This window comes from Nomia melanderi, chromosome 1, assembly GCF_051020985.1.
Source record: "Nomia melanderi isolate GNS246 chromosome 1, iyNomMela1, whole genome shotgun sequence".
Lineage (NCBI taxonomy): Eukaryota > Metazoa > Arthropoda > Insecta > Hymenoptera > Halictidae > Nomia > Nomia melanderi.
The window spans coordinates 36,506,908-36,519,533 of record NC_134999.1 but is presented as its reverse complement, the minus strand read 5'-3'; the positions used below and the strand labels follow the sequence as shown (position 1 = coordinate 36,519,533).

Below are 12,626 nucleotides of genomic sequence, written 5' to 3'. Positions count from 1 at the left end.
AAACATCGGGGTGAAAAGGGGGACGAATCGTTATTTCTCGCGGCACGTGTAGCGCTTTCATTACGCGCGCGTTAGTCTCTCGGAGCGCTAACCGATGCAGCCCGCTGAAATTTTTATGCATCGGCCTTGGGGAGAGAGAAAGGCAGCCTGTCCGGAGCGGGTCCCGGTGTTAAAGTTAATCGGGGATGAGGACTGTCCGATAGCGAAGTCGCGTTCCCGGCGAGCGGCCTGGGCCGGAACACCGGCGAGTTGATACGCTTAAATGAAACCGACCCCCGACCCGAGGACCAGGCCAGTTCCGGCGCGTCGCGCGCGTCCGTGTTCGATTCGATACTCGAACGGAACGAGAAGGAATAGAGAGAAAGGGGGTGGTCGATACTGTTTCATTGTCTAAAATGCTCCGGGTGTCAATGAATAAATTGCAGGCACCCCTTTTTCTTTCTCGTTGCCCTCCCTTCCGTCGTGTTTTTCCACTATTTATCGCTCCCCCGCTCGCCGCCGCGCTCCTCGCTTTTTCTGGGGCTCTCACCCACCCCCGCTCCCGTTATTTATTTTTCATTGTCGATGCCGTCGCGCCCTCGAATCGACGCTTTCCGTAACGACCAGACGACGCTGCGACGTCTTTGACGGCGAGAGCGGCCTGTTCGAGGCTTCTGTATCGATCACGTTGTAATTTACAGCGCGCCCGTTGCTCCGTGCACTTTGACGGTCGACGCCGGTTTCTCGATGGAAATGGATGGCTGGGGAAAATGCAGTTTAATTGACTTGTTACGGGGTAATGGCCGCTGTAATATTGTAATTATTTCTGCGATTAAAGTTCGGCGGGGAACTTCTCGCGAAACGATTCCCGCGTCTACTTCTGCCGACTGCTCGAGTTTCTGCGCGCCTGAACCTGTCAGAATGTTGGAACTTCCGCGCGTTCTGTATCCGAGGGACGTTCAACCCTTAATCGTTTTCTTCTGCTCGTGAGTTCGGGTGTTTTTTATGTGTTTGACAGGTTTGAGGATATTTCCGAGTTCCTGTTTTGCTGCTGCATAATTTTTCTCTGTTTCTAATTATTGAACAGTCAATCAACCCCTTCGTACGTTCGTTGTATTTCCTTGACAATATTAGATGTCGAACATTTCTCATCCGATATTTCCCACGTTTCAACGCCCGATCTGCTCCGACACTCTCGCGCAGATATTACATGCATTTCCAACAGATTCGAAGACAAGTGCATGCTTCTTTCCCTTCGATCTCCGCCATTTCCACAATTTCACACCACCAATTCATACGTAACGTATTCCCGCCGACCACCCCCTCCATCAACCTCTCAATACAGGCGTTCCCAAGAATTCTAAGAGCAACCACCCCGAGATCCGCCCTTTTCTCTCTATTTCCACAATTTTTCAACCGCCCGATTCCCTGTCCGCCACTTTTCAACCCTTCGCCGCCACGTTCGAATTCTCAGCGCGAGAATTCCGCCGTCGGTTCGCGCGACGTGTATCCCACATCGTTCACTACCGCGTTCGGTGTTCTCGCAATTTTTCATCCCCCGATACCATTATGATGCCGTAATAAAATGTATCGGGGACGGATCCGGGGGGTGGGTCTCGTCTTTCTAAATGGTACCGTCGCGCCCGTGGAAACGGAATACGCGAGAGCGGCGTAAAGGCAAACGAGGTCGCGCGTTACCGTGTATTTGCGAGCGGACCAGGGGTCAACTTGACGAAACGCGAGCGGACGGCGAGAGGGAAAAACGAGGCGGAGGAGCGAGCCGGTTCTCGTAAAATGAACGAGCGTGCCGGACGAACGGCGAAAGACACCGGAAACGTCGGTCATACTGAATTTCACAGGATATCGCGTATTCCTTTCACGTTCCCGTGTATCTGAACCTATCTCTCGATCCGCGTCGCTCCTCTCCGCTTTGAATAATCCACCTAGCCGCGAGCGCAACGCGAACTTACCGAAAAATCGTTGGACTATAACATGAATCCATTAGAAATCGTGTTTCAATTGTTACCTGCCTTGTTAGCCTGGGAATTAACAGTGCTTGATTTAGATTAACAAGTAGTTTATAATCTATCAGTAGCATCGCATCGAAGTTACTTTCGCAATTTTCATGTGGAGATGAAAGGAATTAGTGAAAATGAGATACTTTTATCGAGATAGTTATTCTGTCGATAGTTTGGTGATCTGGTAACAAGAAAACGTTGGTGTTAGAACGTGTGATGATTCTAAAAATTAATTCGAGACTCATTGCAATAAGTTTGACGAATGATCACACGTAACACCAACGTTTTCTTGTTACCAGATCACAAACTATCGACAGAATAATTATCTCAATAAAAGTATCTCATTTTCACTAATTCCTTCATCTCTACATACAAATTTCGAAAGTAACTTCGATGAGATGTTATTCAGAGATTATAGATACAAGCGAAATCACTCAGAATCCTCGTTCGACCAACATCATCATCACGAATGCCTCGGATTGCTTTTTACCGCGACGTCGTAATTTCAACGTCCCCGCGGCTCCCCTTTTCGAGTAGTTAAATCGCGGGTGGCCGCGGCGAATCCCCGGCGGGTCAAGAAAGGTGAGAATTAATGGGATCCCCCGATTGTTTCCCGCGTCTGTGCCCATTCGACGGAATTAACCGACGCGCTTCGTTCGCCGGTCTCCGCGGAATTCCATATTCTCGAAATGGAAACGGAATCCGGACTCGTAAACAGTCCGGCGGGAAGCCGGGACGGTACGTTTCCGGTTGATCCTACGGATCACACGATTCCGAACGGCGGGGGTTGAAAGCTCATCCCCACGGGGAAAGGGTTGAAGGAGAAGACCGAGGATCGCGGGGGGTGGGGGCGATTAAAGCGACGCGCGCGCCGAACTTATCTGGCCGGCTAAGCCCGAAATCTCTCTCATAAAAGTGGTAACAACCCCTGTTTGGGAAACAATGGCGGCCGCTGCCGGACTCCGCGCAGAGGGGGCCCGTAAAAGTTTCGCCGGTTCTGCGGGAATCGGCGGCGGGCGTAACGAGGGGGCCGGAACGACGCCGATTCGACTTTTAACTCCCGCGGAAGGCTGTCCAATAAATATCGGTTATTAGCGTTTTAATTCGGCGACACCGAGGCTGAGTTAATCCTCGTCCTTTGGGGCTGGAGATGCGGTCGGCGAGGGTGGGCGATGTCTCGTACGTAATAACAAGAGGATGGAGCGGAGATGAGGTGGACGACCACTTGGGAAGGGCTGTTAGATTGTTAACCACTCCAGGTTCTTTTGTAATCAGCAACTGCAACTAGTTTTTATAGTATTCCCAGCGAAAATTAGAAATGTTATAACATTTCTTCGATCTTTTAAAACTTTTTGAAATCAAATAATTTTAGGGCAGTTTCTTTAAGATTCATTAAAATATTTAACATTATAACTGGGCAATATTGGAGCCTAGAGTTCAAAGGGTTAATTTTTTAATTTAACACGTTGTAGATGCTGTGTGTAATGATAGTGCAAATGGTAATAACTGAATATTCTCAGGATATATTCTTTTATAAATGAAATATAATTTTATTCTGAAGATCTGGAATGTTGACAGAACTCCCTAAGAATCAGCTAATTAACAAAAGAAAGAATTCTTTCGTCCATCACCGATTTCAAAGTGAGCGTCGAGGTGTTAATTAAAAAGTATCGTTCCGTGAAGTGTCTTCGTTAGATAATTAACTCTCATCAGTAGAGCAATTTGAATTTCTGAAATGAGTGTACACTAGTTAGATATTCTCTGTTAAAAATGGTTTAGGGTTTCACGTAGGTTTCCCTCAGTCAGACTGCATAATGAAAATTGCATAAACATAGACAGACAAACGCACCATGAAAATATCCTCGAAAACAGGCTACAAAGTTCGTTCAACGGATCCCGCCGAACACGCCGTTAAACGGGTTAACGGTCTATCTTCGGCCAACAATAAAAGAACATTTCGGGTTCATCAGCCTAATTAGCGGAAACTTCGTTCGCTCTTCATCCTTGACGTTCCCGTCGAATTTCCGTGTGTATTTTCCCGCGGGTGAAATCGGTGCGCGAGATTTTCCCGGTAGCTCCGCGAGGATCCTGCAACAAAGCAGTTTTCCCTCGGCCCGGCCTATCTCTCTCTCTCCCTTTTATTTCCCTTCCCCGCGGAGTCCCGCGGACCGGAGGCTGTCCGCGGCAACGCCGAGGGGCGAGGCTTGAAATTTTTAATTCTAATTTTCCCGTCTTAATTGTCCAGTTTCCATTTGCCCCGGCGTTTTCAAAAAAACTTTCTAATTGCGGCCGCTTCTCTTGGCGCCCGTCGTCCCGGCGGCCATTAAAACCGCCGGAACTTTCCGTTCGGAAACTCACGGGGACGCTCCGCCGCGGAAGAAAAGCTCGCGCGACGTGGTCGCACCGAAAAATCGCTGCTCCCGCTGCTTTCTCCGCGCCGCTGCTCGCCCCTCTTGCCTGCTGATCTTCGATGTTTTTTTGCAGGAATAATCAGAGAAGCTCGGCGAGCGTCGTTTGTCACAGGGTCGAGATGCCCGATGTCCGAGACGCTCTCCGAGGAAACAATTAGATGACCCTCTCGAATGATTTTATCGACATCCTCGGAGAGAGGAGGACGGGGGCGTTGAAGAATGAAGCCAGATGGCATCGACGTGTTCCAGGCCAAACACCGTCCTGGAGTTTAATTGGTGAGTCCACGATTTTTCCCTCTTGCCGCCGGCCTTTCTCGGAGATCGAATTTCCTCGTTCTCGTTGGTAATCTCGAGTCATCGCTGCAGTGTGTAAACCTTTTGCGGACGGAGATTCCTTGAAATACGAATAACCTCCAGCAGATGAAGCTAAATTATATATCGATTGCTTAAACAATAGAAAAAAGAGGAAGCTGCGTGTGAACCTCTTGCTGTTCCAGTAATTCAATAATTTGTCACTTAATCTTCGAAACAAGGGAATTTCATCCTGTCGAAATGTCGACATCCGGCCATGAAGGGTTAAACAACATAATTGAGAGTTTGCTGTTGACTTTCGTGGCATTAAATACTTCACTGCCTCTAACGTATCTCAATTTAATCAGATAACTGTGGAATTTAGTTGGAGAAACCTCTCGTTCTGCGCAATAAAATCGAAAAATGGAGTGTGTGCTCGTTTAACGCAGGACGAATGCACATCAAATGTATTTTAATGAAAGATCAAAGCGAAACAAAGAATTATATGTTTATGTGAAAACATAAAGAATTCATCGCTGGAAGAATTAGTATCATATCAGTCTTTACGATGACGTATATACTCGTCAAACAGTTAACTGCTTAACACTAAAACTACCGTGCCAGTCAAAATGACTTTTGATTTTTTGTTCCGCATTTATTGATATCTTAAAGCCATTGAATATTCAAGATTATCTTGAAAATCAGTAGTTTTAATTGACTACTGTAATGAATGTCTGAAGAAACTGAAAATATATTGTTACAATTTTTATGGGAATTATATATTAATCGTATTAAATACACGGTAGTTCCAGTGTTAAAGAAACAAGAAACACTCCCTTCTTACGAGACTTCCACGTGTTCTATAATTACATTAATCTTCCTACCTCAAAAGCTCGCGAGTCTCGCATAATTAAACCAAGGTCCTCTTACCATAGCTGTCACTTCGTTACAGATACAGCACTAACAAAGCGAAACTCCCGCAAAACTGAACGCTGAAATTTTCAAGGCGGTTCTCAAAACTCAACGGCGAGCGTTACAAAATTCATGTCGTTAATGAACCAAGGCCTCGGTTAATTAAGTAACCGGCGCGTAATCTCCGCGGGGATCGGAGGACGCGCGGTGCGCCGGTGTGACAGCAATTTGGATTGCCGCGGAATCCCCGAAGCGTCGTGTCGCGGCTTTTTTTCGCGGAGCTGCGCCACGTAATTTCCCTGTAACGAATATCGGGATCGTTCGCGCGGCAGCGGCTCGATTTAATTAATAATTAATCGATACGTTGTTACGCCCGCCAAGGAACACGGGATTTCGTCAACGGTTCGCCGACGTTCCCGCGGAGCAGGAGGCGAAACGGAAACCGCCGGCGCGGCGGCGTAATTAAACCGAGAAAATGTTGTCTGCCATACGGAATCGACTTATGGACGCCGGTCGTAATTAAAACGGCGTCCGACGTCGAAACTGTGCAACTGGACCAGCCGCTTCTACGCGCAACCTTATCGCGGAACACGTTCCATCGGCGCGGCCTTTTTCCCGTGTCCCTTGCCTGTTCCATTTCGCCCGTGTCCTTTCAATGGCCATTAAAATTGGTCTTCTGTTGTTAATGACACGTGGTAATTTAATTAGGAGATGGCTGTTATTGGTCGCAGACCTTGGTGAGATTAAGCGAAGATTCCAAATGGAGTTTAACAAACATAAATATTAAATTCCCGTGAATTCGAGTGGAATATTGTTCTATCAATTATTACACTTGAGAGAACGTGGATGCATATAGAATCTGTCTCTTTTTCCCATAAATTATTAATGACAAAGGAATGGTACCAGACCTTGGTCAGATTAAGTGAAGGTTTCAAATAGAGTTTAGCAAACATAAATATTAAATTCCCGTGAATTCGAATGGAATATTATTCTGTCAATTATTACACTTGAGAGAACGTGGATGCATATAGAATCTGTCCCTTTTACCCATAAATTATTAATGACAAAGTAATTATACCAGACCTTGGTCAGATTAAGTGAAGATTCCAAATAGAGTTTAACAAACATAAATATTAAATTCCCGTGAATCCGAATGGAATATTATTCTATCAATTATTACACTTGAGAGAACGTGGATGCACATAGAATCTGCCTCTTTTTCCCATAAATTATTAACGACATACTAATTATACTAATCACAGTTGGGAAATAAATCGTAGAGGCTAAGGTGACTCGAAGTTAATTTTATTCCTAAGTCAAACAGTTTTCTGTTTCGCGAGTTTCATTTCAGTTAGTAGATTCAGACGTTCATGGTCAGACAACTTTGAACATTCCTTCGAATCGATCGAATAGTGTTTGTATATCACTGTGATTACGCAACATTTCTCTGTTAATTTCGAACCACCCGATACACACGTTCGGGAATCATCGGTTCAGACTTTTTTTGACAGTGGAAAGAGATCAACCTAACGGGGAGGAGTAACGAGACAGGAAATTTATCTGGCCGGACACACAAAATGGTTTTCGCTCGAAACATATTCAGTCTGATGGCCCTCTCTCTTTTTTTCCAAGCCCCCGTCCAATCGAGGATGTATCCATTGGTCCCGACAATCGACTAAGGCTTTGTTTTATAGCTGGCCCGATCGTGGCCTCGTCCACGCTGCCAACGATTCGCCAGTTTTTTCGAGCGTCGGATAGAAATTCTACAATTCTAGCGGGCGCGCGACGGAATCACTGGTCTCGATTGTTTTCCAGTCCCCTCGTTCAAGTAATATAACAAAATATAACGAAATACGTGTTTCTCGTTCATTAACCCTCTGTAGGCCCATGTAACTTTGCACATGTATCTCTGCACTGAAAGTGGTGAATAAAATTAAGTAATCAGTTAACTTAAACTTTCATACACTCAGGCGTGAAAGTTTAACGTCATTGTAACTTGAAAGTTATAAAATATATTCGTTTGATGAAATTATTGAAAGTATTGAATACATGGTTAATTTGTGTTCGTATGTGGATATTTATTAATTTTGTACTGCATAGAGGGTTAATTTAAATTCCGTAGTTAACTACTTGCGTTGGAAAGACGTGCCACGCAAAATTCTTTAACTCCTTCTATCCCAAAATTCTCAATGATGTCTTTCACACATTGATAATGTTGCATTACGCCTATTAGATTACTTCGAAAAGTATCACTCTATACGGAATGATTAACGCGTTGAATGCCATGGGGGTCACCGGTGACCCCAACCAAATCGAATTACTATAGTTCACTCAACTAACCATGATTATTTGAAAACATTTCTATATTATAAATAACTCTAACTAATGTGGTGACATTCAGCTAGACGAACCTGCAATAATAACAATGCAATTCAATCAAATGATTTAATATTATATTTTCTCCATTTCAAGTATTCTGTACCATGAAATCGTGCGGCCAACGTGTTAACAAACAAAATTAATATACATATCAGTGTAAAACAGATAAGAACAAAATTCGCAGGAGACTTTGACAAATTTCTGAATTTCCAGCGCTAGTGGTTAAATAACGTTCGAAGGACAAACAACGTGGAAGGAAATCTTGCTACAGAGAGCGCGGTAACGGAGAAACGTCGGAACAATTCATCTTTGCGCAAACAAGCGTGTAATTCATCCTCTCGGCTCGTTAAAAATTGCGCCCACTCGTTTCGCGTTATTATTTTTTAATTATGCGTTAACGCTCGACCGACGGGCCGCTGGAACAATCTCCGCCTCCCCCGTTTCGCCCGGGAACCAGAAGGAAATTCACTTTGCCAGGGAAGAGGGATCTTTCGTCGCTAAGGGAAGCAAATTCATTTAACGTTGTACCCTTAACTGCGAGCCACGGGGTGTGTAAATAAATTTCAACGAGGGCGGATCGCTTTAGTGATATCTGTACGGGATTTTTTCGCGTGAATGCAACGGAAGAGCGCGCGAGTATCCGGCGAAATTTTCGAGCGGCGGGACACGGTTCCCTTTCAAAGCCATCGACGTCGCCCAAGCCCTCGAAATCCAAAGCTCGGTCCGTTCGGCGGACTTTTATCTCGCGGGGAGTCTCTGCTCTCTCGATATCTCGTTTTTAAAGCTTCCTCGAGGACCGGCCACGGAGCCGAAGAGCGCGAATCGACTTCTGTGTCTCGACGCTTTTCACTCGTAATCTTTTTCCACCGGTGAATAGTTTTGCTACCACCGTGGGGGGGGGGGGGGTACGAGACAGTCCTCGAATTTCAAATATTGATTCGGCTCGAATGTTGATCCTGTTGGCGATTGATTCGGGAATTTTGATGTTTCGACATGTCGAACTGGCTGGGACGGTTTGGCATTGTGAAATATTGGAGTTTGCGGAGGATCGCGGTGCTTTGAGATTCCGGGGTAGTGAGATGTTTTGAAATGATCGGATGATGTAGTGTGTTAATATACACGGTATTAGAATGGTACAACATTGTAATACAATATCGCAATGTTACGTTATAATATCAGAATATTACAGTATTGTAATAAAAACATAGTGCAATATTACAATATTGTAACATAAACATATTACAATATTACAAGGTTACATTATTGAACACAAACGTATTGCGATATTATAATACTGTAACAAAAACATATCACAATATTACAATATTGTAACACAAACATACTACAATATTACAATATTGTATCAAAAACATATCATAATATTACAATATTGTAACAAAAACATATCACAACATTACAATATCGTAACAAAAACATATCACAATATCACAATATTGTGACACAAACATATCACAATATTACAATACTGTGACACAAACATATCACAACATCACAATATTGTAACACAAACATATCACAATATTACAATATTCTAACAAAAACATATCACAATATTACAATATCGTAACAAAAACATATCACAATATTACAACATTGTAACAAATCATATCAAATATAACAATATCGCAACAAAAAGATATTTCATCATAATATTCAAAACCTTCGAATGAAATCGCAATGTCCAAAATCTAGAAGGGATAAAACGTATACAGGGTGTGAAATTCGAGTTCCCTTCTCTCCACGAATGGTCGCGTGCTTTTTTGCCTCAAAGGGAATGCCGAATTTGTTCGAGTGGTCGGCAAGGGGGCGCGGGGTGAAGGGTAACGGCGTGAAAGGGAAGCAAAGTCGAAATCTTAGTCTCAAAGCCTGAAATCTCATCTTCCGAGGGCCGCGAGCGTCAAACAGTTCCAACGTGGCGGTGCTTTACAGGTTTTTCCCCGGACCAGCCGGAGTTTATCTCCTCTGTCTGTGACACGTCGCTCCGTTGCCCTGCCCCCGCGCGACTAACTTGTTCCCCGAACGACCCACCTTTCCCGGGGATTGTGCGCGACCCGATGGAAAATGTGTCTGCTACTAGCGCCCAGTTCGAATTCTTCGCGAGATTAAATTCGAACTGCGACAATGCCTTGGAATATTTATTGCACTGAATGGGGAGCACTTCGAGGTGTCAAGCGGTTCGAGGTATACAGTCACTGAATGGTAGTTAACGGTTAGTAAAACATCGCGAGCTGAACCATCCTAAGGATCAAAATACTCCAATTACCAACTAAGCTGAATTATTTCGTTCCTTAACCTCTTGGCGTACTATTCACTTCCGCTACTAAACTCGTGTGACATTTTGCTATCAACTATTTGGAAGAAATGCAGCGAAATTTTCTATTCTACTTGAAGTGGAAATTTCGTTTGTAGATAATAAATTGATAATGGCGAAATAGTTGTTTCACGTTGAATATACACGTCATCTTAAAACTCTTAATGGTGCCAACCTTTTCAACGATGGATTATTTATTTTCTGAGACAAACATATAATTCTTCTTCGTTTCGCTTTAGTTCTTCGTTAGGATGTATTTTAAGTGCATTCGGCCTACACTTAACGAGTATACACTTCATTATTTGATCTTACTGCGCGCACAATGAGAGATATTTCAAACTAAATTCCACACTTAACTGGTTAAACTGATTTAGCAATCTTCATCGCGAGTCTCACTCGTCATTGTACAGCAAGGGGTTAACGAAGCGAAATGATAACGTTCATTTCACTTCGCTCAATTCTTCACAAATATAACAAGAAATCAATAACCATTATTCCTTCAACAATCTCTATGTCGATATCCGAATTAGGTGCCTACTGGATTCTAATTACTCCGATTCCGTTTCAAACCGAAACCAATGAACTCCTTCGAACTGAACGCCTCCGTCGAGATTCACGAAACTAAATTAATCAGTTGGTCCGTCGAATATTACTCAATAATCCACGTCGAGCAGCCTCGCTCAATGGCGGCTCAATAACAAGCAACAGGAACAAAACACACCGCCTTTCCCCGGCGATGAAAAGAAAGTGTCCCGAGCACGGTGCAATAACGCAGCGAACGGGGGCTAATTCTTATCGCCCGAAGAGGCGAGAGAAGGGGTCGGCTGGCGCCGGAATTTTAATTACGTAAGGGACGACCGGCGGGAAGGCGCGAAAGCCGGCTTTTTTCATTAAGATTACACTCGACCGAGTGCGCGCTCGCGCCCTCTAAACAAAATGTTCGTCTCCCCGTCGACGGCGGCGTCGAGAGGTCGGAGGAGGACGAAACAAAACTATCCGGCGGCGGGGGGAGAGACGCCGGCGCGGAGAAAGACGGCTGGTAAGAGAAGAAAGGGTGGAGGGGAACGGAGAATGCGCGCCGGTATAAAACACAGGGAAAGTAGCCGGGCGTTTCAAAGATGAGAGACCACTTTGCGCTTAGAAGGAACTCCTCTACTTTCACGGCTTACTAAATGCGCGAGGTATGCTCGAAGGAGGGAGCAGGCATCCGGGGCGAAGAATGAAAACAGGAACGGATGAACGGGACGGGGAGGAAAGAGGATGAGGGGGATGTAAGGATTTATTTGGTCGATAATATAGTGTTACTATTGTAGTATCTAGAATTTTTAGCGTAGATTAAGGTATTTTTAAAAAGAGTGAATGTAAGAATAAGTGTGAGCTACGTCGCGGACCCAAGATTGCAGGGCCAGCTTTCCAGGGGTGCATCCGAGTGTTTGTGATGAGTGCGAGTGAGAAGAATGCTTGTGGGGGAGAGAATGATTTTTGGGAGAGAATGCCTGTAAGAGAGTTGAGAGGAGAGTCGTGTGTTGGCCTCCGTGGCATTTTCCATATTTCATTAAATACATATATTTATTCCTAATTCTCGATTACTGAAGATCCACCTTTTCAATATCTATAATAATAGTATCCACACTATGCTATAGTATAAATAATGTGTTCGCGAGCGCGTCCGCGACGAGAGTAGTCGTTACTTCTGTTTTCGACGTCGCGATTCGGTTTTACAGTGGTAGGGTTAGTAAGGCTGTTGAACTGGTTTGTTTATTCACTGAAATAAATATAATTTCACACTTTAAAGTATATTGTTGAAGTAAAACAGTGATTCGGGCAATTTCATCGGCACAAAGGTTGATTTTGGATGCGTGTTTCTACGTTTGTTGTTGAAACTGGGTTAACTGATGGTTGTTAAGTGATGATCAAGGAATAAACAGTTGGAATATTTATAGGAAGAAGGAACATCTACCGGGCGACCAATCAGCGGGACTTTGCCGGACACGCATACCGATTGACTGCTCGGGGTAGAATCTCTTTTCTTTTGTTTCTCAGGCGATAGTGACGGTGAGTGCCTTACTGTCAGTTTTGGGAGGGTAACATAATGAAAGGGTGGATCTTGAGCAATCGAGAGCTAGGAATAAATATATGTATTTAATAAAATGAAGCTAAACCTATGGTTCCATTTTTCCGTAATAAATAATTAAAAGGAAGACAAATAAATAAAGTTAATTCGATTCTACGAACCGATCAAGTGACACTTTTAGACAGTGCAATGCAAAAGCGCGATTAGTTTGGCAATCAAACGGTTAAAAC

At 44.1% G+C, this 12,626-nt stretch overlaps 1 protein-coding gene and 1 long non-coding RNA gene across 5 annotated transcripts in view; one reads left to right on the top strand and one right to left on the bottom strand.

The window, feature by feature from the left end:
- Positions 1-12,626, bottom strand: part of LOC116423883 (zwei Ig domain protein zig-8) — a 181,490-nt gene that overhangs the window by 92,168 nt on the left and 76,696 nt on the right. The gene's annotated exons all lie outside the window — the stretch shown is intronic.
- Positions 1-12,626, top strand: part of LOC143174528 (uncharacterized) — an 89,074-nt gene that overhangs the window by 57,093 nt on the left and 19,355 nt on the right. For both annotated transcript variants that reach the window (XR_012998620.1, XR_012998621.1), the window contains exon 3: positions 4,482-4,684. This is a non-coding gene — a long non-coding RNA (uncharacterized LOC143174528). The remainder of the gene's footprint in view (positions 1-4,481; positions 4,685-12,626) is intronic.